General features: G+C 40.3%; 1 long non-coding RNA gene across 2 annotated transcripts; it reads left to right on the top strand.

Moving 5' to 3' along the window:
- Positions 1–517: 517 nt before the first annotated feature.
- Positions 518–27,930, top strand: LOC138067053 (uncharacterized). 2 transcript variants are annotated; one of them, XR_011140730.1, is made up of 4 exons: positions 518–889; positions 1,717–1,795; positions 24,314–24,474; positions 27,421–27,930. It is a non-coding gene; the product is annotated as an uncharacterized lncRNA (long non-coding RNA). The 2 variants fall into 2 exon arrangements; XR_011140729.1 differs by lacking the exon at positions 518–889 and having other exon boundaries at positions 1,209–1,795.

Raw genomic sequence — 27,930 nt, 5'->3', positions numbered from 1 at the left:
TGTGCAGCACTGACCAACACAGCCTTTGGAATCAATCTCCCAGCGAAGTTTTTTCCAAAAATGCCTGTTTGCATAAGGTACTGGAAGTGAGGAAGAGGGAAAGAGGAATTAAAGCAGAAAAGACAGGTCTCTGGATGGGTAAGCACAACACAGGACACCCGAAAATCTGCCACAGAAGGTACAGTAGGGAAGGAAAGTTTCAGGAGGGTTGCCCTGTGAATTGGGCCACTGTGACCCACCGACAGGTGTGGCTGCTGTTTATGGGAACAGCATATTTTCTATTGGGAGCACCAGTAGAATGCAAATGCAAAAAAATTGGCAGGAAGGGTATGCTGGGGTCAAAGCCAAGAAATCACATCCGCCTTGGAGCTCTTAAAGCTGTGTGCTGTGGTCCAAGCATCAGGAAGCGTCCCAGAGGGTCAGGCAGCCCTAGCAGCTCTGCATTGCTTCATTAGATAGGCAGTCACTTGGCAACACTGTGTGTCCTGCTTGCGCAGCAGCGTGTTCCTTTCTTAGGTTTTGGGCAAAGTGAGGGTCAGGGAGGAAGGGAGGCAGCTTTTGAAGGGAGGGAGGGCTGTTGCTCGCCTTGAGCTGTGACAGGTACTGAAATTAGACTGTAAAAGGTCACAGTGTAGCTTCCTGGATATGTCATAGAAACAAGGCTGGCAAAGGGCTCATGCACAGCATCAAAAGACCTTGAACTCTTGTGCAAATTTACCAGGGGATGTGGAAAAGCAAACACAGAGAAGTGCAGCGAGTGCTGTGGTGGCTAGAGCTACTTCTGAAGAAGCGCTGTTCTTAACTAGAGTTGGTCATGAATTTTCTGACCAAATGCTTCTCCTTAGAAATTGCCTGCTCTGGTCAAACTCAGAATTTTTCCCTGGGATCTGTATGTATTAAACAAATCTTTTTACTTTTTTCTTTTCCTTTTTCTTTTTTTTTTTTAATCTTTTATCTTTTTCTTTTGAGAGAGAGAGAGGGGAGTGCTCATAAGGACAAAAAAAGCCTATTTGGCCATAACGGTCCTGCATACAGCCAATAGTGGGGTGATTAGAGGCCTCTTCTGGGTTGAAGAAAGAGCCCAAGTTTGAATGCACACTCTGCCAGCACCAGTCCGAAGGAACAATGCTCACTCTTTTCTTTCTCAAGCATTTTTCTCTGTTGGGGAGTGTTAAGGAATGTCTTTTACAGTGTTTTCTGTGAAAGCTCCTATGCTTGTTACAAAAAATAGTTGATTTTAGGGAAGTAACTAACTGTTTCATTTTTTATTAATAATTCCCCTTACATTAGGCCAGATAGAATAGATGGCTGACTTGATAGCCCAGTGAAAGAGGCAATCAGTACTGAACGCCTCAACCATTAGGCTCTTGGCTGGTTGGGAACCTCTTGGTTTTTGCAAAGTCCTTCAAAAGATCTTGAACTCTTTCCAACTCAGGATAGGAAAGACTTTGCAATTTTGGAGTTTTTTGAGATGAGGAAACTATTTTCCACCAGACATTATTCCTCAGCACATGTGTCAGGAATCAGCCAAGGAAACTGGCTAAGCCTTCGTGTGTCAAGCTTATTTTTAGTGGGGTCAAGGAACGGCAGGGTTTAATTAACATCAGGGCTTTTTATGCTATGCCCACCTTCGTAGAGCTTCATAGATTAATTCCCTGAAGCATCTTCAGGCAGCTGTGATTCCAAAAACTGAGCTAAAAGGTATTTCTCTTTGAGATTGGATCGGGAATCTTTGGGACTTGGAGCTTGGAACTGGAGAAGATTTACAGCCTGACTGTCTATACCTATGTCTGAGGTAAGATAACTGCACATCTAGTGAAAACATGTTTTAGCTGTGGTGTGATTAAAGGAAAAAAGTTTGCCTGAACAAATATTTGTGCATACATAAGTGGAATCTGCTGCTATGATAATAAAGAGTTAAAAGGACAGAATCAAGTCTGTCACTTTGATTTCTAAGTGTTATTGTCACTCTGTAGCAACTAATTTACTGGCTAAGCTTCTTGAGGCAGGAACTGTCAATATGTCATGAGTGAAATCACTGGTAATTAAAGATGAGTGAGTATTAGAAGATTCAGGATCTGCATTTGGGAAAATTTGTGTTCTTACCTGTGCATTTAAGAATTTAGTGGCATATTTTGGTACATCATTATCACCTTTTACTTTGGTGTCTGTGTTTGGTGTTCCACAGCGGTGGAACTGGTAGTTGCAGTCTTGTAAACCCGGGGGTGGGAAGTTTAACAATAGCATTCTTTAAGATTTTTGATATTTCTGCTTTCAATACCCAGAATTGGTTTCATTTCAGTTGAGCTTGAGTTGACTGTTACTTTTATTCAGATCAATTTACACTTTTTGAAATAGTAGACAGTAAAACTTTGTTTATGATGCAATTAATAATTCAGTATGTGCATTATTTATTTGGTACATTACATCAGTCTTTTTGGCTAAGGTGTTCCCTGTTTGGTGGCTGAAGCCTGCTTCTGAAAATGAGTGTATAAATGTCAAGTCTTCCAAATCTGTCCAGTTTCAATAGACTGCATGATAAAAGATTATATTTGGTTCTGATGAATAATTTATTCCTGGACTGATAAGCAGTAAGCATGGTGCAATTAGCCCACAAGTTTCTTGACATGAAAGTTATGCGTATACTCTAGTTTCTTCTTAGGGTTTAGTTAGCTCACCCCAACATTACTAGCTATCTTTGCAGGCAGATACGGAATAAAAATATTTCTCTGACTCCTCCCCTGAGACCAGTTTGTAATGTAGATTGCTGGGAGGGAGTTTAGTGCCTCCGTAAAGTGCAGCGGCTGGGAAAGGTCGCTATTTTGGGTTGTGTGGAACAGAGTGAGAAATAGGAGTCATCTGCAGTGAATATGAAGAGAGAAAAGAGAAGAACAGGCTGAGGTCACTGCAGCGTAGCATAGAAAAAAACTGAAATGCATCTTTGTCTCAGCAAGTCCATCGGACATCAGCAGTCACTCAGAATAGTAATGCAATATGAACAACAGGAATGATTGGTTTTTAATGACATTTATGCTTGAGTTGCCGTATATTCCAACCAGGTAATGGTTAACTAGCCAATGCATCTCTAATGTACAGAGATAGCATCACTCTTCAAGAATATATGCAAACTCTCTGTTTAACAGAGCACTGGTTTCCAGTGTACTTCATGAAGCGTTCTCTGTGTAAAAACACACTACAGCAAGTCTTCTGCTAATATTACTTGTCCAGGAGACTCTTAGGGCCTCTGAGATGATCCTCTATTCATCTTTGGTTTTGAGCGCAGTTTGATGTCTTTCCAAGCCAGACATATCTTCCTTGGGACAAACCTTCATGGTCTTCCTTTTTTATTGTATTCCCTGTAGGCTTCACTCTAGGGCTTGCCTGCTGGGTCTGGTATCTGATTTCCTCAGACGGTGGCTAATCCATTTGCACTTTCTATAACAGAAGTTTTGATGGATCTCTCTTGTATTATACTGTGCTCCCATTTGTTATCCATCCAACCATCCACTACTGTCTGAAACATGGAGAGATATCAACGTTTAAAAGTATTTTCATCAGTTCCTTTGTAGTCCCCAGTGTCTCTGACCAGCTCAATAAAATTCCTTTTGCATTTATGTTCAGAATTGAGGTTTATTTCACCGCTAAACTCAATTTCAACTTTTAAACGAATAAAAGCTGCTGGCGCTTCCCCAGTCCCAGCACAATTACCTCCTTTAACGTTATAGGAAGAGCTCACAAATTTTCCAGCTTAAATGAAGCTCTCTACTTTTGCAGTAGGTAAGCTTTCCTACATTCACTGTCCTGTTTATCTTCATTGTCTTTATCCATTTCCTGCTTTATATGTTTCCCTGTCTCAGTTTCCTCCTGTCTTCTCAATCACAGGCTAGACTGTGATTCAGATAACATCTGTAAAATCTAGGTCTTCCATGATTTTGAATGATGTTCACTGTATCCCTGTCAATAGTATTTTCCAGACCATAAACGGAAGAAGTAGCAAAAGTGTTCAAAAAGCTGCCTATCTCACAACAGTCTGTACTTTGAATGATTCTGAGAAGCAGCTGCTTTCTCAGCCACAGCATAAAAACATTTTCGGATATTAACAAATTTTTCCAGAATCTCATATGTTCATGGAATTTTTAAATGGCCCAGAAAAATGTTTTCTCAAGAAGTATGAAATGTATGTATTTCTCTATGCTGAGTTTTAGCCTTAAAATTTCTAAATTAGGAGTACTTTGATTGCCTCACATTCTCCAGAAATATTCTTGACAAGAGCTTATAGAATCTCCAGGCAGTCAATCAAGATACCTCCTTCCCATTCATGGGGGACATTTTTTGTCCTGTCAGATTTATGCCAAAAAGTTCATTCACAGCGTCAGAAGAAACTGGACTTCCTGTATTTAACAACACAGCCAAAATTCCATCCATTCCATGGGTTGCGTATTCATTTTGCAAGGCTGGAATGGCTTTCCACAATCCAGCATGTTTTTAAAACCCAGACCAAGAGCGAGGCAAGAAAATTAGGAGATTTACATATTAGCACACGGAGCTGTTGATTTTTCAAAGGCTTTTAGTTTGGGATTTTTTTAACATTTAGATCTTTAACATGATTTTTGAGGATCATTTTGGCCATCAGAGATTCTCATCCTGCCAAAGCCTCTAGTCATGCAGATATGACTTTCGTTGTCTTCAGCTGAAGGGAATAGAAGATGGGAATGCTCAGCAGCTGGCAGGAGTGAGCTCTGATAATCATTAGACAACCTGAACATTCCACAGAGCTGCTTGCCAGACAGCCAGTACCTGCTGTTGTAATGACAGCTTCTGGGGTGTTGCTGGGTGGGGTGGATCATATACCTTGTCAAAATTTCTTTGTGGTATTGACTAGAAGGATGCCTTCTCATGTTTCAGTGTGCTGACTTTCTTATCACAGAATCACAGAATGGTTGAGGTTGGAAGGGATCTCTGGACATCATCTAGTCCAACCCCCCTGCTCAAGCAGGGTCACCTAGGGCTCATTGCCCAGGATTGTGTCCAGACAGCTTTTGAATATCTCCAGGGAAGGAGACTCCACAACCTGACTGGGCAACTCTCCAGTGCTCAGTCACCCTCACAGTAAGGAAGCTTTTCCTCATGTTCAGACAGAACTTCCTGTTATACCCCATCCATTCACTAATATATCTCCCCAAATGTCCTTATTTTTGTGCTTTATTTTCTGGACAATTTCACTGATTGGCAGAGAAACCACTTTGATTATTCAAGACTGGCAGACTGAACATGCAGGCATTCCCAGGGGCCATTGGCAGAGTTAAACGGTGCCAAGAACCTATGTAACTACTCTTATTAGTGTAAAGTCTAAAAGGTTTATGTATGTTTTTTCCATTAAGTGCTTCTCTCAGGACTCAGGTTCATACCCGGTCATTGTCTGAACCAGCATGAGAAAGTCTAGCTGAGCCTTTCTGAGCCATATCTCAGTGTGGACAACAGTAGCCAGCTTTTCTTTGGACAAATACCAGGGCAGGCATTTCTCAGAAACACGGGACTATGTTTATGGAGGTGACAACACCAGAGAGTCCCATGTGGAGGCTAGATTTCACATCAGGTCATTACAGCGTTCAGCTAAAACTACACTTGCTTTGTAGAGATGCTTGCAGCCTGGGACAGAGTTGGATGTCTGTGGCCAGATCACAGCTCCTCCCTCCTTTCCTGCAAGGGAAAGGGAGGACAGTTGTCCTGGGTGTGGGATCTGGAATAACATCAAGGAAAGAGAGTGGTGATTGGGTCAGGTGTGGGAGCAATGAAGGAAGCTGGCAAGGGTTCTCCAGGGCATGAGAAAGAAGAAGGAAGGAGAGACAGGAGATCCTTCCCTGTGCTGAGATGAATGCTGGGTGGAGCTGGTATATATCTTTATCCCAACAACTATTTCCATCCTGAACAGCTTTGGGTAGCTCTAATGAAGAGATAATATGTGGCTTTTATCTGTGCACTGTGAGAAAGTACATGGAAACTTGCTGCTGGATCCAACTATCCTTTTAATCTTTCTACTTAGAGGAGAAATGGATTGGCCCACTCTGGGGAAAACGTTAAGGTGATGTTACATGGGGTGCTCTGTAGAGAAAAGCTCTGCTCACTGTTTATGTGTAGTTAGGAACTATATCACAACAGATGTCAATTATTGGTAAAAACTGAATTTATTGATATGAAGTAACATAGATGAGTTTTCACCTTATTTTTTAAAATGGTCAGGACTAGGACTTCTCTAGAATGCTTTCTCCCTCAAGAATCTCCCAGGAAAAGTCTCCTTCCATTGGACAATGTATGGCCAGGTGTATAAGGACCTTTGAAGGTGGTCACCTTCAGGCAGCATCAAGCTCCCCAGCTCTCCAGAGTGTTTGCTCCTCAGCTGCATGTTTGGTTTGTTTCAGAGGCAAACTGAGATTTGCTACACCCAAGGGAGCTGGGAGTGAGAGCTGGGGTAAGAGAGCTGAGCAGAGACTAGAAGGGAAGGCAATTGCGGGGCGGGGGAGTAGAATTTACTATATGAACATCAGGAAAAAAAATTTGTACAATAAATATTATTGGTATAACTCTACATTTTTCTCACTGTAGCTCTTGCCTCTGTCCATCACCCTTAGATTTCAGTATCTTTTATGCCACAGTATCTTTTTTGTCTGCACCACAGCTGCAGATGTGACAACAGTTTGCACAGGCCTACCTAAACTAACTCAAAAAAAGCCTGCCTGGCAGTGTGGTTGGAGTAGTAGCTAACCCAGCACAAGCTGCCAAACTTGCCTGGGAGGCAGGTAAATACTGAGATGGATTTTGCAGCTGATGCTGATCTCTGTGTTGCTATATCCTTGTTGGTGTCAGTACTTGATGGAATCATACATGCAGGGGTTTCCTGGTTCGCTTCCTAGGAGGAAGCATGAACGAGTCTTAAAAGCGCTAAGCGCTGGCCTAAGTTTGTATGCACTGATGTGAGTAGGAGTTTTAGTGTTGACTTGAAGGAGAGCAGATTTTTTTGAAAATGCCACTTTTGTATTTACTTCGGTTTCTCGCATGAAATTAAGTATAAACGTGTCAAAAGGCTGATCGTTTGCCTGCACATTTTTAGTGAGGTCTGACAGGTTGCATTGACTTTATGCTGCAGGCAATACTGAAGCGAAAGTGTGCTGCTTACTTATTAGAGAGGTGGGACACAGGGCGGGGTGAGAAGCTAGGATCTTTTTGACCTGATGAACCAGATCATCTGGATACATTTCAGCAAGGCATATCCTTGCAGGTTACTGAGTAATCCTGAGGTAGCTGCCTGAAGCCATACAGTTTATCATTCAGTTTCTGACCTGAGGTCAGACGCCTTGCAGTGAACTAATCCCTTTCAAACACACCCTTGCGTGATTTATTTGAACATCAAACTGGGTGAGCTTGGTGAAGGAAAGTGGATGATAGCATTACAGTGATTACATTTTCATTTGCTGGATGCAATTTGCTTTATTCAAATACCTTTTTCTGCCATTGTAATTACATTGCTCATTTTTTGGTTTTTGTTTCTTTAATCTTTGCCATCTCACAGAACATAGTATACTTTTTAGTTCTTTCATGATCATTTACAAAAAGCACAAAACCAGATTCTTGTTTGGTTTATATAGGAAACCATTCCACTGAATATAAAGTCACTGTTCTGGTGTTACATGAGTGGGGAAGAGAACAGAATCAAGCTAAGGTTTCAATTTCTGCATATTTAAAGAGTGAAATCCTATTTCCATAAAAACCAATGGCTAAACTTGCCCATGGACTTCAAAATGCAAGGGTTTAAGGCAAATTCAGATGCATAGAATTTGACATGAGCAGATAATATAGTTAGTCAGTGTTCTTAAGAACTTTCCCTGCAGTTTTGAGAAACTCTTGTTCAGCCTGCTGTTTTGTGCTGACCCTGGAGACTCAAGGCCCCGGAAACATTCTCTGTAGCTCTGATTCGGCAATAATCCCGAGGAGCATGTTTTCCTTTGTTCAAGCTACAGTTTACTCTCAGATTGCCTAGCTTTTTAGAGCTTACTGTCCTTTTGTGCTAGGCAATGTATAAGCACAGCATTTGAGCTTCAACTATCCAGTAACAGACTGACAGCCCTGACAAGACTATCTAAGGTTTGCTTTTGTAAAGTTAATTACCTTTCTTCATTCGTACCATCTGACCTGCCATCGAATGGCTTGATCTGCTTCTTATTACTGAGCAGGAGAATGCCTGATTTTCACAAATTTTTAAAGTCAAAAAGGACAGTGATGGCACCTTCTGCATAAGACAGACCATAGAATCTTTCTTCCAGTGATTTCTTCATTGTCTAATAATCTCTGGGGGGGGGGGAACCCAAAATGCTTTCAGAAAGACATTCAGTCTTAATATAAAGACTTCAGATGATGGTCAGTCCATCACAGCCCTTGTTGAGGTCCTCCAGTTGTTAATTACCCTCACAATTAAAAATTTGTACCTCATTACCGGCTGCAATTTTTCTAGCTTCAGCTTTGTACTACTGCATCTTACTATGCCTTTGTCTGTTAGATTCAATAACTAGTACTGTGAAAAGTGTTCTCTCCTCATGGATGCCCATATCATCTTTTCAAATCTCAACTGGCTTAACTCCTCACTTTTCTGTAAGTCGTACTTATCAGAGCTCAAAAAAAATGTTATGGTTCTTTTTCAGGGCCCTTTCCAGTACCCTTTAAATCAAAAACTACTAGCTTTTGTTGCTCGACAAACATAAATAACATTATTTGGGGCCTCTCCAATTCTCCTCTTCAGAGGATTTTAATACAGAAGAACCCCCTTAAGACAGCTAATTCCTATATGTGGGAGCTTAAATAATGGCTCTGCCTAATTACAGCTATAGTTACATTTTCCATTTATTTCCGTGTCGGTCCTTTCTATAAGCTTCTGCCATGCCTGCCATTTCTGAGCAATGAGCACATTGGGAATTCATATGACTCTACAACGAGAGAGGAAAGCTAGTTGTACCTCTCCCACTACTTTCCAGGTTTTGTATGTGCACAGAAAACAAGTTAATGATACCACTAGGAATAAGGAAGAGGGGAAAAGACAAGTTGAAAAAAGGAATTCTTCAGCCAAACAGCAGTATTTACTTTGGAGTCCTGACCTGACATTTAGCCAACTGCTTTATATAATAATGACCGTTGGGATAAAATCCGTGAGCTGACAAATTTCAACTAGGAAAAAACCTTGGTAACATGCTTTATTATAGACATAGAGGGCTCAGTTATGCTACTCCCACAAAGATGTCTAGTACCATTAGAGACTACCCTAGGCAACCCACCTGGTCCTCAGCTCCAGGTTGCTCATATGTTCATATCTCATATCAGATTTCTCATGTGTCATATCTACCATGTGGATGTCTCAAATACCTTAGGAGCTCTTGAATGAACCTACATGCCTGTATGTGGACAACGGAGGCAAGCCCAGAGTTTGCTCGCTATCAGAAGCAATGTAACCAACAGATAGACAATGCACGTGTGGTGTTCATGTGCTGCCCCTCTTGCTTTCTGAATTTAATGCAGTTTACAAAATATTACCTTGTTTGGGATTTTCTTTCCTCCGGCAAGTCTGAATTGACCAACATGTCACTACAGAGCCACTATTACTCTCTTCCAGACTATGCATGATTTACAGTGTATGATGATCTGCAGACTATTATATCACCAGTGAGTTGATTTGTGTAACTTAGTTACAGTAAAGTTGCCTTCAAGTAAATTACTATTTCTTCTAAAAAAGAAAAAGACAGTATGGAAAAGGGAAAAATCTATTTACACTTTAGCTATGAGGGAGCATGGTAAAAAATTAAGTGAGTGCACATAAGAGTCACTGAAGAGCAAGTCTCTGAACATGTAAATTAGAAGTGATTTTCTTCATCTTAGCATCACTGATCACTATAAAGCACTGTGTAATAGAGATGGTAGGTTGATTGTTAAGTATTGTTTCGTAAAATCATGTGCTTGATAGTGTTATGTGGCACTGGACAGGGCAGGTGGAGAGAAGTTCTTCACGTACATGCATGAGCTGGCATGAAGACTTGGATTCAAGGGGCTTTGTGAGCATTTTGCAAGAAAAGAAAAGAGAGAAGAAAAAGTGAGAGACTGTTGAACTGCTAATATGTCCATTCTTACCAGTTCAACTACACTTCCAGCCTGACCTTGTTATGGTTGTAGTCACTGGAAAAGTGAGCCTTCAGAAAATGAGCCTGATACCTCTTGTGCTTGAGCTACCATAATAAACACCCCAGTCAGCAGCTGGGGTATGTGTATTCCCAAGCTCTAGAAGTGCATCCTGAAAGCTCCAGAGCTCTGATTTTGGCTCAAACAGCAACAGATGAATTTCTGAAGACCTTGAATTTCAATGAGAAGTAGCAGTAACAGAACTCATAAGGACTGCAGAAACAAACATGGCCTGTTTGCCAAGGCCTACCTCTAGGTTAAAGCCTTCCTCTAGAAATTACATCTTTGGTTTAGACAGACCTGCCAATATTTTGATATCTGACTAATATCAAAGTAAGATAGGAGGAGGCCCCTTCAGTTTCTGCAGTATCTGGAAGAGCCACCCCTGTGCCAGAGGCTTTGAGTTTTTAATTGGTGGCCCTATTGATACCCAGAAGGGTGGGACTGAGGAAAGGTTTTCCTCAGATGGAGCATCAGCAGATATGGCTGAACTTGCTCTTTGAGAAGCCCTGCAAAGCAGGCATAAAGAGCAGGCTGGTTCCTTCGCAAGTCAAAATGTGTGGCATATCACTACTTCAAAATGATGAAAGAAAGGCGTTCAGAAACACGTGCAGAATAAGTGCTGGGGGATGAAACAAAACAGTCATTACAAAATGGGAGTTAAGCCTGACAAGGAGGAGGCCCATAGCTTTTACCCACTGGGCTAACATTCCCCAGTTGCATCTTTCTACACCTTGACAAATTCCCTTCCACCAGCATCCACCAACTGACTATTCTTTCCTATTCTCAACCCAGTCAAGCTAATCCACGATCTTCCCAGCTCAAGCTTCATCGTATACTCTTGCTTCCCTGCAATTCTGTCCACACTTGCTCAGCCCATATCCCTACAGTCAAGTAGGATAATCACAAGCAACATTACTAATTTACCCCTAAAGATTCAGAAAAATCAATATTTAGAAGACACATCCACATCAATGTAGCTATTTGGCCAGGAAAAATATGTCGGAATGATAGGACTCTTGGGGAAAATATCAGGATACCAAGACTTATTTTCAACAAAAATCTAAAATTCTTGAAGACAATACATGCCTGCACAATGTAGCATTAGGACCAGCTGCCTGTTCTATTATCAACATTTTAATCAGTCATCACTGGTGTAGGCTACTGAACAACTGAAGTTAAACTGAGTAAGGACTATAGCTGAAAAAAATGCCTACTAGTGTCTTACCTACCATGAACTTGTTTACACAGTCAAACATATTATTATTTCCTTGCTGGTCATTTAAGGATATGACAACAAAGAATTGCATTAGGATGAAAGGTTAGGCTTCACTGGGGATTATGAAGAATTTCTGCCTTACCACAAATCAGTCAAGGCTTTGTCTACACACTTATTTGATTTAGGCCGAGATTCATAGCACTGATAGCTGACATATTTATTCATTACTGATTTTGTTAGGGGAAGTCTGAAAAAGGACTTTTAAGAAGGTCGTTAAGGACAAGAAGTGGGTAGGGCTGATGTTTCATTTAAAAAAAAAAAGGAGTAAGAAATTGAGCTATTTCACTTCCTGGAATATTGCAAGGACTAATCCAGAACATGGTAATTTCAATTACAAGGATGTATTTTAAGAAAATCTGCCATGAGTCAACAAAAGATCAAATTAATTATTAAACTGAGATCAAACAGTGTATAAGCCACTTTGCCGTTAGAGGTTTGGAAATCTATAGATCAATTTATTGACTGTGTATCAGGAAAGTTCTCATTTTACATTGTAAACAATATGGGTCACAACACCGGCACGCATATGTTCTTGTCCAAGTTACCATATATATTTTTAGGAGATAATTTTATTTAGAAATGAGAGATGGAGCGCTCACAGCATATAAAGCCTTTTCTTGATTAATTGCCTTTACTGTTTAGAAGTTAATTGCTAGTCTGCATTTGCTTCACTTCAACTCACAGCCTTTGAACTTTGTCTTACCTTTGCCACACTGAACTTACTTTAATTTCTGAAATACAAAGTCCTTTATTTTGGATAGCTAGATCATGACAGTGGCCTAGTAAGCAGCTTGATAAACAGGGTCGCAGGAGACCTGAGCTCTTTTTCAGCTCTACCACTGGCTGGTCTTGAGCAAATAGCCCCTCTCTGACTCATTTAAGGATACAGATCTCAGTGAAGTGCAACCAAAGAGCATACCTATTAAATAAACCACCACTGCTGCCAATTTTTTCATCTAAACAGACTGACACATTGAGTAAATTCCTTTAAAACATGTACTATAATATCTTACTTAGCCTTTGGTCTCCCTTAACTTTCTGCAATATCTCTTTTCTAGCTCTGAGTCTCGGTACTGGGTTGCCTGTTTCAGTGAGCCACCACATTGCTGCTTAGTACAAAGACAGCATAACTTCACTGCTTCTCTTAAGATGCCTATTTACATCATGTTGTCCCTTTTGGCAAGAGGTCCATGCTGGTTGTTTGCCTGTCAGCTGTGATGTCCTTTTCAGAGTCAATATTTCTAGGTGTGGAGCCCCTCATACATAAATATAGCTGCATTCCTTAATCCTAAACGTACAGAACCTGACACTGGCAGTACTGAAACATGGTCTGTTTTTTCACAGCTCACCAACGGCACCAGGGACTCTGAGTTAGTGTCCTACCTTCCTCTTTAGTGGCTTCCTCCTGGTCTTTGTGCCAGCTGTACAGTTTATCAGTAATAATATAGCATGTCCTCAAAAATGAAATGAGTGAAGGGCCAAGAGCTGATCCCTACAAGAGAATGCAATCGCTCCGTGGGCATCCCATTCTCACCATTGCGTTTTAGGCCCCTCAGTTTCTAGTTTACTCCATGACCCCCCAGAAGGCTATTTAGGAATGGGTGAATGCACATGGGCCCAATCAGCATCAAGTTGAGCCGTCCCTTGAACTGCACTGAATTGTTAGCCTGAACTTGCCCTGGCTTTGACAAAAAACAAGCTAGTTCACGGCCTGCCTGCTGATACAATACCAGCACCTTCCACGAGTGGGGCTTTCCAGGAGCCCTGTTTGCTGTGGCAGATAGGTTTACCACAATGCTCATGGTACGAAGATCAGCATGGCTCCCACACCTACTGCTACTGGGAGGAAGCGTTGGACAGCCTTCCCCTGAAGAGTGTTGCGCGCGTGACTCAGGAGCAGGAGAATTTTGTCATATTCATTAGAACTGGGCATGGACAAATAAATCACCTGGTTTGTCTCCAGACAGCACTGCCTCAGTGGTATTTCTCCACCCCTCTGCGGGTGTGCCCGGTCTGTGCTGAAAGGAGACACTCAGGAATGTCTCCCCATCCCACCCCCTGCCACCAGGTTGAGTGTTCTGTGTGGGGTGCACGTGGACACTGGCAGAGGGCTCCTGTGCCTGTGGGATGCCAGGTCATGTGGGAAAGCAGCCAGGGGGAAGAAGGAAGTATGGCAATGGCAAAGGCTGCCTGCCCCTGGGGAAGGCAGTGAGGGAGGATCACCATAATACAGTCAGGTGCTGCAGATAAACATTTCTTTGCCTGGATGCTTTATGCAAACAAACCTCTGAACCTCTCTGCTCTTAATCCTGCCCGATTCTTCAGCACTAAGTTCTCTTTAATAGCTGGCTTCTCTTTAGGGAAAATAATCCTTCTGGGACGAGCTAGGCTCTCTCCTTGGCCCTTACTTCTTCAGCTTGCTGAATTAAAATAATGTTATTCCAATGGTACGTGATTCTAGCAATGTTCAGACCATAGGAGAGTAGTACACAATGAAGTTGCTTAAAGAAAGTTTTTTAAAAAAATCAAATTACTTTTAATAATTTTAAAATCATGACTATTCATCAGAAGAACCCATTTTTGAGAGTGCTATCCCTGTAGCTAGTTTTGGGGTGTTTGAAGGTTTTATTTTATTTCATTTAGGAAATAAAGTCCATTAACGTTGAGTTCCTTTACTTAATGATACCACATTTTAGATTTTTCCTCAATGACAATAGCCACTTTTAAGAGCAGCCCTTGGCAGTAGAGCCCTTGGTCTCTTTTGTAGGTTGCTGAAGCTGGCTCTGCTTTGCACAGGGTTTTGGACCAAATGACTTCCAGAGGTCCCTCCTGACCTAAATTATGAAATAACTATAAGAAAGACTGCTTTCTGCAGTGAGATGGATATTCTTCCTACCTGTGAACAGTAAACGAAGAATTTAAGGCACTGACTTGTAACCGTGTAGCCCCATAATACAGTATTGCCATTGCTAATAACAGGCCATAAGCTTTGAAATGGGTTTTCAAGGCCTCAGGACTGAGGCTTTTCAGGCTTGCTCTGTCTGAACTTTTCTTGACCTGCTTGTAGCTTTATTTCACTTGGTTTAGCTGTGACAGCAAGTTCCCTAATTGACGAAGTTTCTATTGCTAACTTGTTTACTTTTGTTTATCCTTGTGTGGTACAACCATAGCTTTACAGAGATAACAGTAACAAGCAGTTAGCCTATGCCGAATGAGATATTTACAGCTAACACAACGATGCAGCGTAGAGAAATACAGGCCTGGTATGACAGTGGGTGCCCTGAGAAGTGGAGACACAGGCTGCACCATGGGGCACAGGTTGGCACTGCAGACAGCTCACCCAAGGCCAGTTAAAGAAATATAGACCCAGTGCTGGACAAAACTGTTTGCAGGGATAACAAAGAGAACGAAGAAATAGTATCTAACTTACATAAGAGACAGCATATATAGTAAATTTGAATATAACATGGAGCTGTAGAACAGTGAAGAAAGAGAAAGGTGAAAAAGCACATTATCAAACGTATAAAGTGACCCCCCAAATGGATCCTAGAGAGAGGAAGAAGAAACCAACAGCATCAACATCATATTCCTCCCAGTAAAGAACTCCAGAGTCTGATGCCTTACAGTCATCCTCTTCAGCAGTACCAAGCTATTGACTTCAAAACCCAGAGGAGCAATAGAAGGGTGAGCACAACCCCAATAAAATGGATGGAAACTAAGAAGTGTGTGTGTGTGTGTTACAATTTTAACTGTATTACTACTACCATTGAGACTTTTTCTGTATAGAAGTGTTCTAACTGCATTAGAATTCTTTCTTTTTCTGTAATAATTAGATCTAGATTAATAATGATTCTTGAATTATATTGTTAAGATTTCCATTATTTTAACAATAAATCCTTGGATTTACTTATATAGAAGGTGTGCTTCCTCTTTGCCCATGAACAAGATTGTGAGCATTACAGACTCACCAGTTCACCTACACATTTATTGCTTGGGTCCTTCACAGATCATCTCACTACAAATTACCAGTAAAAAGCCTACGAATCACTTAAAAGCCTCAAAATCTGTTGAAAAATAAGAGATACCTAGTAGATCTTGTGCTCGCTTCTCCTGACTAGGAGCAAATTTCACCATGAGTGAGAAACTCAGAAACTGAATTTTTATTGTTTTTTTTTTTTAAATAGTCTCTATTTATTTGATAAATATGTCTATTCCTGCACAGAAATTGATTAAGGGTAGTAGAAGCCAGGCATCGAAATCACTTTCATTACTGATGAATTCAAATCTCCAAAATAGTATGAGTTATTCTTATTTACTGTTGAAGTGTTGGTGGATATCAGGGCTGCACTGTGCATAGTGGCCCCTAAGAGCCAGATGGGGTTGTCAGACTTTAGTGTGGGAAACAAGCACAGAGAGGTGGCCCAAAGTAACACACAAGAAGACAGCCGCAGAGCTTGACAGCAGCACAGAGAACATATAATCCTGGCCTCCTAACTTCATGCCAAACGCCCTTTTTGTTGGATTACAATACATCCCTCTCAAATCAAAGCTAATGCTTTATCAGGGCCTGCTACATCTATTTGGGTTGTATAGGACATCCTTCTCAATCACCCCCTCTCCACGTTCCCCCATGCCTGAGACTTTCCCCTCCTTATGGCTTTCTCTGTTGTCAGAGCTGAACGTGCTTTGGCAGTATGACGCTAAGGAGATTATTTCTCCCCTTGCAGAGTCACTTGACAGCACAAAATGAACTCCAAATGAATACAGAGCTCTTCTGCTGCAGGCACTACACAAAGTCCCTGCTCAGAGTTACCTCTCAGTCTCGGTCCTGTACATCTCAGGACCTCTTGGCACAGGGTGCCACTACAAGGACGCTCTCCTGGTGGAATTGCGCTGAGGCTTTCATCTTAAAATATTTATGTTTTCATGTAATACTTTCACATACCTAGAATTGGGAAAACTAATTCACAGTGACAGCACAGCCAGTATTCCTGCTCTGAGGAGTCTGGAATATTAGGAGGGATGTGACAACAGGACTTGTGATGTCTGACCACAGATAGGAATAAATATATAAGTATAATTCTGCTTTCCCTTTGTGATAGACAGTGCATTTGGGCTTTAGTTGGTTTGTGGGGATCTTGGTGAAGTCTGCTATTGCATTATTATAATGGGATTAAACAATGATAAAAGGCCATTAAGGCTGCAAAAGCAAAGCTCCAAAGCTTTGCTTAGGAGGTGCCTAATAAGTTAGAAAATGTATGAACGTCTTTAATTCAGTCCCTTTGGCATACATTTTATGATACCACTTCTATTACCCGATGATGTTCTACTTTTTCTAGAGGCTTTCTGTTTCATTCAATGCACGGCTGATTCTTTTAGAAACTGCCATTGCATGGTACTAACAGGGGCAGGGGGGAAGTAAAAGGCAGCATGTGTGAGAGGATGTTGTCAGACAACACCTCCCTGCGAGGGGTGATTATTTCAGGTGTTGAAAGCAACATAGATGAGGCCTTGAAACCCAAACATCTCCAGATACAGAAAGAGCGCTAATACAGAAGATGAATTTTCTGCCCATAAAGTTCAAGGGAAGTGAATTTTTAAATTTGAAGACAAGCATTCATTTTGCTAGATTTAAATGCATGTAATTAGCCATTGCTGGAACTAGGCATTCATTCTCCTTCTTGACTATAAACAAAGAAATTAATCCAAATCTTGTTCTGGCCTTGATCAATGTCCTTTGACCTGATTTTGGTTTAGCAAACAGGTGGACTTACAAAACCCAGAACTTTTTTCACTAAAGCCACAATAAAATGAGATTAGCTAAAACGAGCATGCAAGTGCAGACAAACGGAGATACCTCAAGTTATCTTACCTCAAGTTGTGCAGTCCCTGCATAACCAGTTCAGGTTTTTTAGTCATTTATTAAGAAGTTCTTTGTTTGATGATAGAGAGATACTTCATTAAGTGCAGCAGCACGGTTATTTGCTTTCCGGGCTTTTGTTTCAGGGGCAGGGTGAGGGGAAGGTTGACCTTATTCACAGCAAAACAGGCCAACTTACTACACTTGATTTATAGCACCTGACTTGGCAGATGTGGGAGACTTAGAGGCAGTCACCTGTAGCTTCATTAGCTAGTAAAGTGTCTAGCCTTTGTGAAATAAAAAATATATATTGCTCAGCTTTCAAAACACCTTTTTCAATAATTTCTTGGCTGAAGTAAAGAAGTTGAGATGACCCATACACAACTGCCCAAGGACTAAGTGCGTTGCACTGGTGATGTCTCCCCGAAGAGACTACAAAAACAGGAAAAGGAGTCAGCCAAGAGACAGATTTAAGAGAAGGTTCACAGATTTCCTTATCACCTTTCGGATTGTTTCCAAGCTCTCAACCTAAGAAAGAAAAACCTGTATTTGGCAAAATAAATTATCTGTACTGTACAATACATGATGTCTCAGGATGATCTGTGACATTTAGTATTACCGTATGTCAAGAACAGAACTGAGGGAATAATCCTCAGAAATACAGCTGGTTGAAAATTGCATCCAGGACCATTTCTAAATGCACAAAGAAATCCCAAATTTTGCCCATTTTCTCAGAAGTGTAACATAAAAAACTGTTTTCTGTTCACAAAGGAGCTACAGAAGAGTACTCTTTTAAAAAATGTTCTGAGTTGAAATTATTTGGCAGCTATCTTTTGATGTTTTTAATAATTTGTTATTTTAATTTTGACATGTTTGTGACTAGAAGAAATCAATCCCATAGGACTGATATCATAATATGGCTCTTTATCAGTAGTCCAACTTACAGTGGACTTTCAGTCACAAACACTAAAGAAAAGCAAGGAAGGAAAGGAACGTACATTAATTACACTTAAGTGTACACTTAATTTTTTCCCTGCTTGGCACTAGCTGTGTTGGGGGACATGATGCATACACAATAATGGGAAATAATACCTTTTATGGCACTGTTTGCCATTTTTTAAAAGGAAATCAGAGCAGAGAGGTTTTTCTTTCTGTTGGAAATTTGCTGGCAAAGAGTTACTTTTTAAAATTCTCTCTTTAACCATCTCAAGTGGTCTACCAAAAGTAAAATTAATATTTATGGACCTTAAATCTATTATTCTATCATGTATGCTTTTGTTGACGACTCTTGCCAGAAGACAATGTTCTCTGCGGTACTTGAGCCATGTATAACCTTTTAAGTACCTGCAGTTGTTGTTATTCTGTGAAAAGTGATGTAATTTAAAGCATTTATAGACTATGGTTAAAGGGGAAATGGTCTTTTGCAATGCTATTTTTCTCATTAGAATGAAAGAGGAAGCAGGAATTTGCTTTCAATGAAGACTGTATGTCTTCATAATAGGCTTGAGCCACATTACATTTCAGCCAACTTTTAGAGACTATTACTATGTGGAAAGCGTAAAGTACACCACAAACTGAGCAACAACCTGCTGTTTTCTGGTGTCTTTTGATGCCATAATATACTTTCTGCCATAGGTTGCGTGCTTTGTAGTACAACACACTATTTTTACCATCATTCGTGCAGTGTGATAAGTGTGCCAGGAGTACAATTGCAATAATCTCTGCTAATTCTTGCCCTCAAACCTGTAAGTCCATTGTCAATGACCAGATACATTCAAGCATTATCTCTGACCAAAATTTTCATTAATTTTCAGAATCCTCAGCAATGCTATCGTTACTACAGACCAAATAGTGTCTTCTGTATGTGTGTATCTCCTGGTGACTACAAAAATAAAATATGCAGGGAAAAACAGATCCATAGCCCAGGCTTAAGTCTGCATTTGTGCGAAAGAGATGCACAATCTGCAACAGGAACTCTTAAACACTACCTGAGTATAATACAATGCCGTAAATGAAAACCGCAGTATATGAAATCAGAATAAGATGTGTCTAATCTTCTGATTTCTAGTTATATTTGTTTTCTCATTCTAGTTAGATTACGTCTTTATTAACTGAGATATTTATGCATGGCTTAGATATTTATGCGTGGCTTTCATAGAACTGCAATATCATCGTTTGATCACATATATGTCTGCCTGGCCAAGGAGAAAACAATGTAATCTCATCTTGTTCCATATTCTTAACAGATCATGCCTGCACATAGTCACATTGACTTGAGCCTGAATTCTCCTCTGCCCAGACCACTTTCTTGCTAGCTTGCACAGAGGGCCAATACTTTCCAGCTGGTACACAGGTGCTTCCCAGGGCATGTAGTGCACTTCCCAGCGCAGTTAAAGTGTCCTTATCTGCTGTATGTGTGGCCCCAGCACCCTGCACCTACTCCATTAGACCTCATCCCTAGCAGAGCAGTATCAGCAAGGTGGATCAGGATCAGCAAGGCAGTGTGACTCAGCCTCCCGCCTGGAAACGCACCATCTGCCTCAAAAACATTTCTAACAGGAAGCCTGAGCACAAGCTGCCTCCAAGAACGGTATGGACGCCGAGGGATCAGCCTTTCAAGAGACCACATTCACCTCCACTGGGGTCAGTGCAGTGAAATTGAGTATTTAATGTTTAATATGATAATAGAATGGTAGGAGACTGTAGTTCAAAATCTGTCCTAACGCAGTGGAGTAATGAACTTCTCCACTGTCTGGTCTGTGTATATGCACAGGCAGAATAACATTTTGCACAAAAAAGCAGGATTTTCTCAATCTCACTTTTAAGCAGGCTTAGGTAGAGAAACTCTCTACTCTGACTAAAAAAATTGCCAGAGTATTTGAAGACATGAAAACTCCATCTCTAGGTTGTATCCCATAAAGTTTCTAAGATGAGTCCTTTCATGGTGTGTCCATAGAAATAGCACCTCTGAGGAGCTTTGAAGAAGCAGGCTTAGTGCTTTTCATTTTGTGAACATTTTTTTAGAGAACACTTCTGGTGATGCTCTGTAGTTTTTGCCTTACAACTAAAGGCTTTAAAAAGGCTTCACGCTTCCATTTTAAAATAAAATATTTAAATTCCAGTTCCTTCTGTGCTTATCTGCCAAGATCTGAATTCCTGTAAATGTAGGGGAGGACTCCCAGGCACAGCAGAGCATTTCCTCTCAGAGCATTGCATGCCAGGCATTTTGTCAGAAGGCTATTTTGGCAATATTGCTAGGATTGATGAAGATTTATGCCTCCCTCTTTCCACAAACTGGGGGATGGGGGGCTCAGTCACCACCATCATTCTGATATGGAGTTCCTCAGAAAAGCAGAAGGAAATATTTTTTGTTAAAGAGTAATTCATCTTATGGCAGCTCTTTACCATAGGGCTAGGAGGCGAGGCACAAAGAGGGCCTTTGCTCTTTGCCATTGCAGTAGTGAATAGTACTAGTCAACAGTATCTAGGAGGGCCATGCTGACATCTTTTCCACAAATACCCTGAAATGTCCCCACATATTCTCAGAATAAGTTTCTCCCTTTGGAATTTCTCCCTTTGGAATTTCCCTGTTTCTCCCATTTTGTGGCCCCTGCTCATTGTCACTGGCTGCAGTCCTCCTCCTGAGACAGCCCCGGGGTGAAGGCGCATGTCCAGGCAGGATGCCATTCCCACCCCGCTGCTGCCTGCCCCTGCTTGTGGGTCTTGAGGATAACACACCTTCCCAGGAGAGGGAAGGAAGTGCAATTCCTGATTTGCGAGGTGCACAGTTGGGTGCCAGGTGGGCGGGGAAGCTATATTCAACACCTTAAGGAGTGAAACACTGTGTCTTCCCATCACACTCACCCAAACCTACTTCTGAAAAGAACGTCTCCTCCAAAGTCATTACAGTCACTCTTGGCCCCTTTATAAAGCAGTTTCATGCTGACCCCTGCAGAAGGTGGTGGTACCAACTTCATAATCAACCTATTTTGCGGCTAGTTTCTGTAATTCCTAATTTTGAGAAACTTTGATTTGCTCCCAGGGGTAGTGCTGTTTTATGGATTTAGAGTCATAATTATGTATGTTTAAGTATTTACAAAGTTTCTGATTCCTTCTTAAACCTTCTAAAGGAGGTTAGAGGCTTATAACTGAGGTTTAAAAGGGAGAGGATAAATCCACATAAAAATGCTTAGAAAAATCTTTCACCAGTGCTTTATACTGAAGGCTCTTTAAAAAAATTTTAAGACAAATAGAGAATTTTCTAAAATGAGTAATGAGTTTTTCCCCTCAGAACATCTTGATTCATTCCTAAAGTTCTATATTAAATAATATTCTTGAAGCTAGTCAAGGAAGGAATGGTTTCAGATTTACTTTAGAGCCTAAGTTATTGTAGAATAAACACTTAAGCAAAGTAAACATGCATTACCTGGCTCTACAAAGAGGAAAAAAAGTGGTGTTTTCCCTTTTGCCATGTTTGTCCTTCAGGGTATATCATTTCTCTAAGGTACTTAATGAAGGAGGCTTCTTAATACTTTGGTGTTAAGTTATGGCTCCCCCATGACGTGAGTGTTAGAAGACAACAAAGGTGTCTCATTTCCTCCTAACCGTTTATTTTTTTGCAGGCAACCACAGTTTGCCTCACTACATGAATTAGGTGTCTTAAGGAGGATCCATAGTGGCCATGTGTTAGTAGAATGAGTTACGGTAGTGGCTCCACTTCTGCAACCTGGACAGCACCATGGAAGCTGGAGTGACTATGTCACAGCCTTTCCATGGACTTGTCAGAGGAGTCTGCCAGGTCATGTCATCCCACCTGCCAGCTAACTTGGAAATACTATGTCCAGTCTTGCCTTATGCAAGCCCACATTACTTCCAGCGCTGCAAGTTGCAGTGCTGCTCAGTAGGAATCTTAATTTAGCTCTGAGAAGCAAGAAATACTTGTGCTGTCAAGCCAGTGATATTCAGGCATGTCTCCAGAAGTGTAATAGTCTTCTTAAGAAGAATGTTCTCTAATACTGGGCTTTGAGATTTGCAGTGTGATAGCAATATAGCCCAAATGAACAATTAAAATTTGGCAAGCTACTTTTCATTTCCCATTTAGAATAACAAGAACGGTGTTAGAGTTTTATTTGATTAACATTTCACTATCTGTAGTGATCAAAGGACTGTGTCTAAAAAATTAGCATTTTAGGAGCAGGTCTTCAATAGCCAGCAATAAAATTCTCACACTCAGCCTGAAATCATTCCCATCTGCTTTCTTTATTAGTTTATAATTTATGAAGTCTCACTAATGAACTCAAATAGATAGTCAGTTCACACCTGAAGCTTCGTACTAATACAAAATAAAGCCTCCACATGATTAGGATAATAGCTATTATTTTACTTCTTTGCTCTGCCCCTCCTGCAATTAGTCAGATTCGCAGTTCAAGAGGGAAAGAGTCAAAGACTTTTCATGAGATATTGCTTTAATCTTGCCTTGTGCTTTGTAGGTTCCTTCTTCTAAGCAAACTAGGTTCTGACTCTCTCTCCACTGTGAATCTACCAATTAATGGCTACATCGTATAGTTCGTATTCAGGAAACAAATTGGTCACTTCAGCTGGAGTTTTGCTTATTTAAGGACTTAAGTAGTGATTATGCTATGGTATCAGCAGAATTCAAAGAGCATGACTTACAAATCATGTACTTTTCCAACGTGTACAGTGCCACTGGACAGAGTACTTGAAGAAACATGACTGTTTATTGACATTCAGTATACTGCATAATTCAGAGAGCACAAGGGACAAGAAAAGATTATTGTAGTAGGAGCTGGTTTGGGCTATTTTCCAACCCTGAAACTATGCAGTGTAGACCTTTTATAAAGACGGCCTGCATCATATATTGTGTTTAACCTACTAACGTGACAAGGAATGTTTTATTTGGGTTTATGCAGTTTTAACAAAGTCTGGTTAGTAACTATCCATCATTTATTCCTTCTGATGGAATATTGTGTTTTAATAAATGAAACTTTCAGATGGAAAAATGTCTACAGAAAATTGTAGGCATTTCACAGAACAGAGGTGTAAAAAAATTGAAAGTTTATAGCGTTCAGGTGGAGAGTGAACATTTCCCATTTGGAATTACAGATCAGTTTGCATCTAGGAATAATAACTGTTAAACCAAAGTAACTTGTTTACAAAGAAGCCAAGAGTTAAAGATGGTGATGACGGAGTTTTTAAAACACACTAAGCAGCATTTGCAAGGAAAGTGACAAGGGATCCAACAAGGTCCTGTTTCCTATGTAATCATTAATTAGCTAGAAAATGTGAACAGGATTTGAGGCATTAGAACCTAATGGAACTGTTTCCTCTTACTCGGTTTTGGAGCAGGGAGATGAAAAGCAGAATGATTGTGAATGTGCCATTGTGTTAAGTGTTAAACTAAGCTGTGTGTTTGCACAGGTTTTTCTGCATGGGTGTATCAGAAATTTATCATGTACATTTGTCTCAGAACTGAAAGACTGCGTAACACTACCTGTTGAAGACTCAAGTATCCCACAAGGGAAAAAATATGCCCATAGTCTCAGTTCGGCACAGGAGGCAGCTGGAAAAATTTAAAAATCTGACACTGAAGCCAAGATTCCAAAATATTGTGGCAACCTGAGAAAAACACATTTTAAAAAGTCACATTTTCAAAACAGCCTGTAGAAAGCAGATAATGACTCAGTGATTTGCAAGAAGTTAATGGTATTAGAGTAGACCGTAATTTACAACTTGTCCATTCTTGCATTGGTAGAAGTGGCCATTTTTCTGTTCTGATCTTAGTAAATTACATTGTGGAAAGCAATATTTAAATAAACGTAATGGTTGATCAATCTCTCAGATGAGCAAAAAGAAAGCAAAATAATCCCACCATCACCTGATGCAATAGTTGTTTGCAAGAAAGTACATGAAACTGAAGATGCAACAGTAATGTTTTTTAGATCGTAAATGGAGACGGAGATGAACTACAAATGCCTTCTCTGAATATTCTGGAGGTTCCTTCCAACACATTTAGACCTTGGAGTTTTAGCAAAAAGTAATAACAACAGACCAGCATATCAGCTACCTACAACAGTGCATACAACATGGTGAGATTGCAAAGGTGAGTAGGAAAACATATCTGAATCTGACTCTGTGGGATTGCACCTGTCACAGGCACATACTGGCAGTGAATGATTCTGTAGAAGAGATGATAGATGACAGAGATTTGTCTCATATGTTGACATTTCCATCAGTTATATAGCTATACTGTGCGGTTTCACAGAAATGCTATGAATAGTGGGAACATACTGCAGTGTTATGGATGAGTTTGAACCTTCTTGGGAACAGTCATGCAGTCAGTTCTGTTATGGAACAATTGCCTGGCTTTATTCAAGCACTTAATCAAACAAGATGCTGTTTATGACCAATGTAACATTAATATGGGATACATGACTTGGTTTGACAAACTTGTTCCTTGAACTGTAAAACTGGCTTGCAGCATTAACAGAAATGTTGAGTATTGTAGCTTATGATAAACAACCCTGAATTTTTCTTGAAACGGCCCAAGAAGCTTTGAAAGGGTTGGTGCTTTCAGGTGTTGACCTGCAATTCCAGAAAATTATAATGAGCAGCTGTCTTGGATGCCTTTGAGAAAAGTTTAAGGAAAGGAAATCTCCCATTAAATAAATGTTCTAGGAGAAGACGTGCACTGGGAACGAGAAAGAGGAGGATTGCTTCACCGCTAAGGAAATATTAGCTTCTGTGAGCCATAGACTGTTAGCTCTCAGAAACTGTTTCAAAGGGGAATTCACATTTAATGACAATAGTTTTTGAACATGCACAACATTCCCATACAGAATTCCGAAAATTAGGCAGATGAATTATCAGGGCCGTTTTAACTCAAATCTTTAAAGCCTACTGTCAAAACTCATTAGCACAGCATCTGAGTGTGCTGTGTGTGACACTGTCACACCAACTAGATACCCCCTTGGTGGCAGAGGACTTGATTTATAAAGCTTATTGATCTACTTATCCAGCTCCTCAAACCTCAGAAGTACATAAAATCAAGCTACTAAAGAGAAGATGCAGCACAAATAGCACGGTCTGCACACCATCAGGCAGGAGCACTGTAATACCACTGGTCCCGAATACTAGTAGAGTAAACGTAATCAGTTCTGTAGTCACGAGACACAGTATGGTTTGTTAACCTAACATGGGAGACCATCTCTTTTTCCTGATTGAGATTACGGTGCCTGACCACTGTGGTCCATGGCTGTGCTGCTGTGAGCTGCCAGGCCCTGGTGTGCAGCCGTATCCCCTCGGCACCGCTGCTAACGAAAGTCTAAGGAGCAATGTCTATGATGAGTGGCAAGAAACTGCGAGAATAAACCATCAGGTGCTTTTAGACCTGCTAAAGTCAATAGCTACAGGAGGACAATACCTACTAACTGAAACACATGATCTCTTCCACCTGCTATAGAAAATCCTTTTGGTGAAAAAGAAATGCCTTTTATGTTGCCAGCTCACCAAATAGCCATCTTATTCAAATCATCAACACTACTCTCCTAAGTTCCTGCACTATTTTCCACACTTAAAAGTACGTGTGTTGACTGGCAGTAACTGGAACGTGCTAAAAGCTATCCAAGAAGCATGAAAAGTGGCATCAGACTGCATGAGCCTACAATAATCCACTAATCTTTTTGAATAGGTTCTTTTATTGAGGCAGACTTCAGTTATTATGTTTGACACATATATTACATATTACAAAACTGATTATTATTGTGTAGTTGACTAATCCTCGCTTTGAGGAAGGATTGGTTTTTGCACTCAAATAGAAAGGCTGTCAACATGAGAACTATTAAGTTCTTTGTTTCCAAGTGTATGATGTACTTTGTTTCAACAGCATTATTACAAACTTGATATACATGATAGGTAGATTTTCATACAGACAAAAATGTGTATGCTGTGAGCACAAACCTGCATGATGGCCAGTGATCTCAGTAGAAATGGGTTTGGTTCCCTGTGAAGCATTTAATTTTTTGCTTGGAATTAGATGAGAGATCTGTTCTAAAAAGTAGGCATTTAAGCATTTCTGTAAAGGCAAACATAACTTTGTTAAGTCAGGAATAAAACCACAGGGGAAATATTCATTCATTCAGAAGATGTTTATTTTGATGCATTTATGCCTAAATAATAAAAAAAAAAGGAAAAAAATGTTAAAATTAGAAATAAGGATTCATTTGTAATTGAATTATTTACAAAAATACCACACTTTTGTGCAGCAATATAGTATTTTCTTAAAAAAAAAAGGAGAATATTTTCACAAACTTGAAAAACAATGTCAATCAGATCTTGCAGAAGTAATCAACATGTTTAAAGGTTTCCAGACTACTATAAAGTAGAGTACAATAAGATTACTGAGTGATAGTTATTAACATTGGCTTTTTGATGAACGTTTCTTAGCTGTGCCCTTGAGTATATTCTTCTTTACAAATTCTCAAAATGCAGTTTCGCTATTTCTTTCCAATGCCTGTGTTTTATTCACCGTTACTTGAACAGAACAGAACTCATTACGTATTAGTTACCAGGGCACAATGATACTTCAGCCCAGACCACACAGCAGGATTCTATTCCTTCTCTGATGTTTCTTTTTCAACTATGAATGAATGCTGAAAGTCCAGGAGGTCCTGTTTCCCATCTGAATGGAGGCCTGGAAGGGATTTTGAGGGACCCATTCCACATCAGTTGTTTCAGAAGTGTAAATCTACAGCACCTGAATATCAAATCTTTTTCATTTGGATATTTAAATACACATTTAGACATTTAATTCTAGGTTATACATATTTGCCTTTGCTATATGGATGCACAGAGGTCACTGATAAATTCAAAGGATGCTAATTTAGAAATGTATATGTACCTTTATGTTTTTGTGACAAGCATGTAGTGGCCTTGGTTGCAGGTCTTACACAAAACTGTGAAATAAATTAAGTCTAAATAAGTTATTATCTAGGTAGTGAGCTTGAATAACATTTTTATTTCTTCACTGATGTAAACTTTTTATTATCAGATTTCACAGAATTTCAGACTTGAGGTTGGAAGGGACCTTTAAAGATCATCTAGTCCAACCCCATTGCTCAAGCAGAGTCACCTAGAACAGGTGCCCAGGACCCTGTTCAGATTGGTTTTGAATATCCCCAAGGATGGAGACTTCTCAAGCTCTCTGGGCCATCTCTCCCAGTGCTGAACCACCTTCATAATAAAAAGCTTTTTCTTAAGTTCAGATGGAACTTCTCGTGTTTCATTTTGTGCCTGTTGCCCTTTGTCTTGTCACTGAGCAACACTGAAAAGAGTCTGGCTCCATCATCATTTCACCCTCTCTTCAGATATTTAAATACATTGATAAAGTCTCCCCTCAGTCTTCTCTTCTCCAGGCTGAACAGGCCCAGCTCTCTCGGCCTTTCCTCATATGAGAGATGCTCTGCTTCCTTAATCATTTTAGTAGACCTTTGCTGGACTCACTCCCGCAGGTCCATATCTTTCTTGTACTGAGAAGCCCAGAACTGGACCCAGCACTCCA

Source organism: Struthio camelus, chromosome 4 (genome assembly GCF_040807025.1).
Source record: "Struthio camelus isolate bStrCam1 chromosome 4, bStrCam1.hap1, whole genome shotgun sequence".
NCBI classification, from domain to species: domain Eukaryota; kingdom Metazoa; phylum Chordata; class Aves; order Struthioniformes; family Struthionidae; genus Struthio; species Struthio camelus.
Note: the sequence above shows the minus strand (reverse complement) of the source record. Positions and strands in the feature narration are given on the sequence as shown.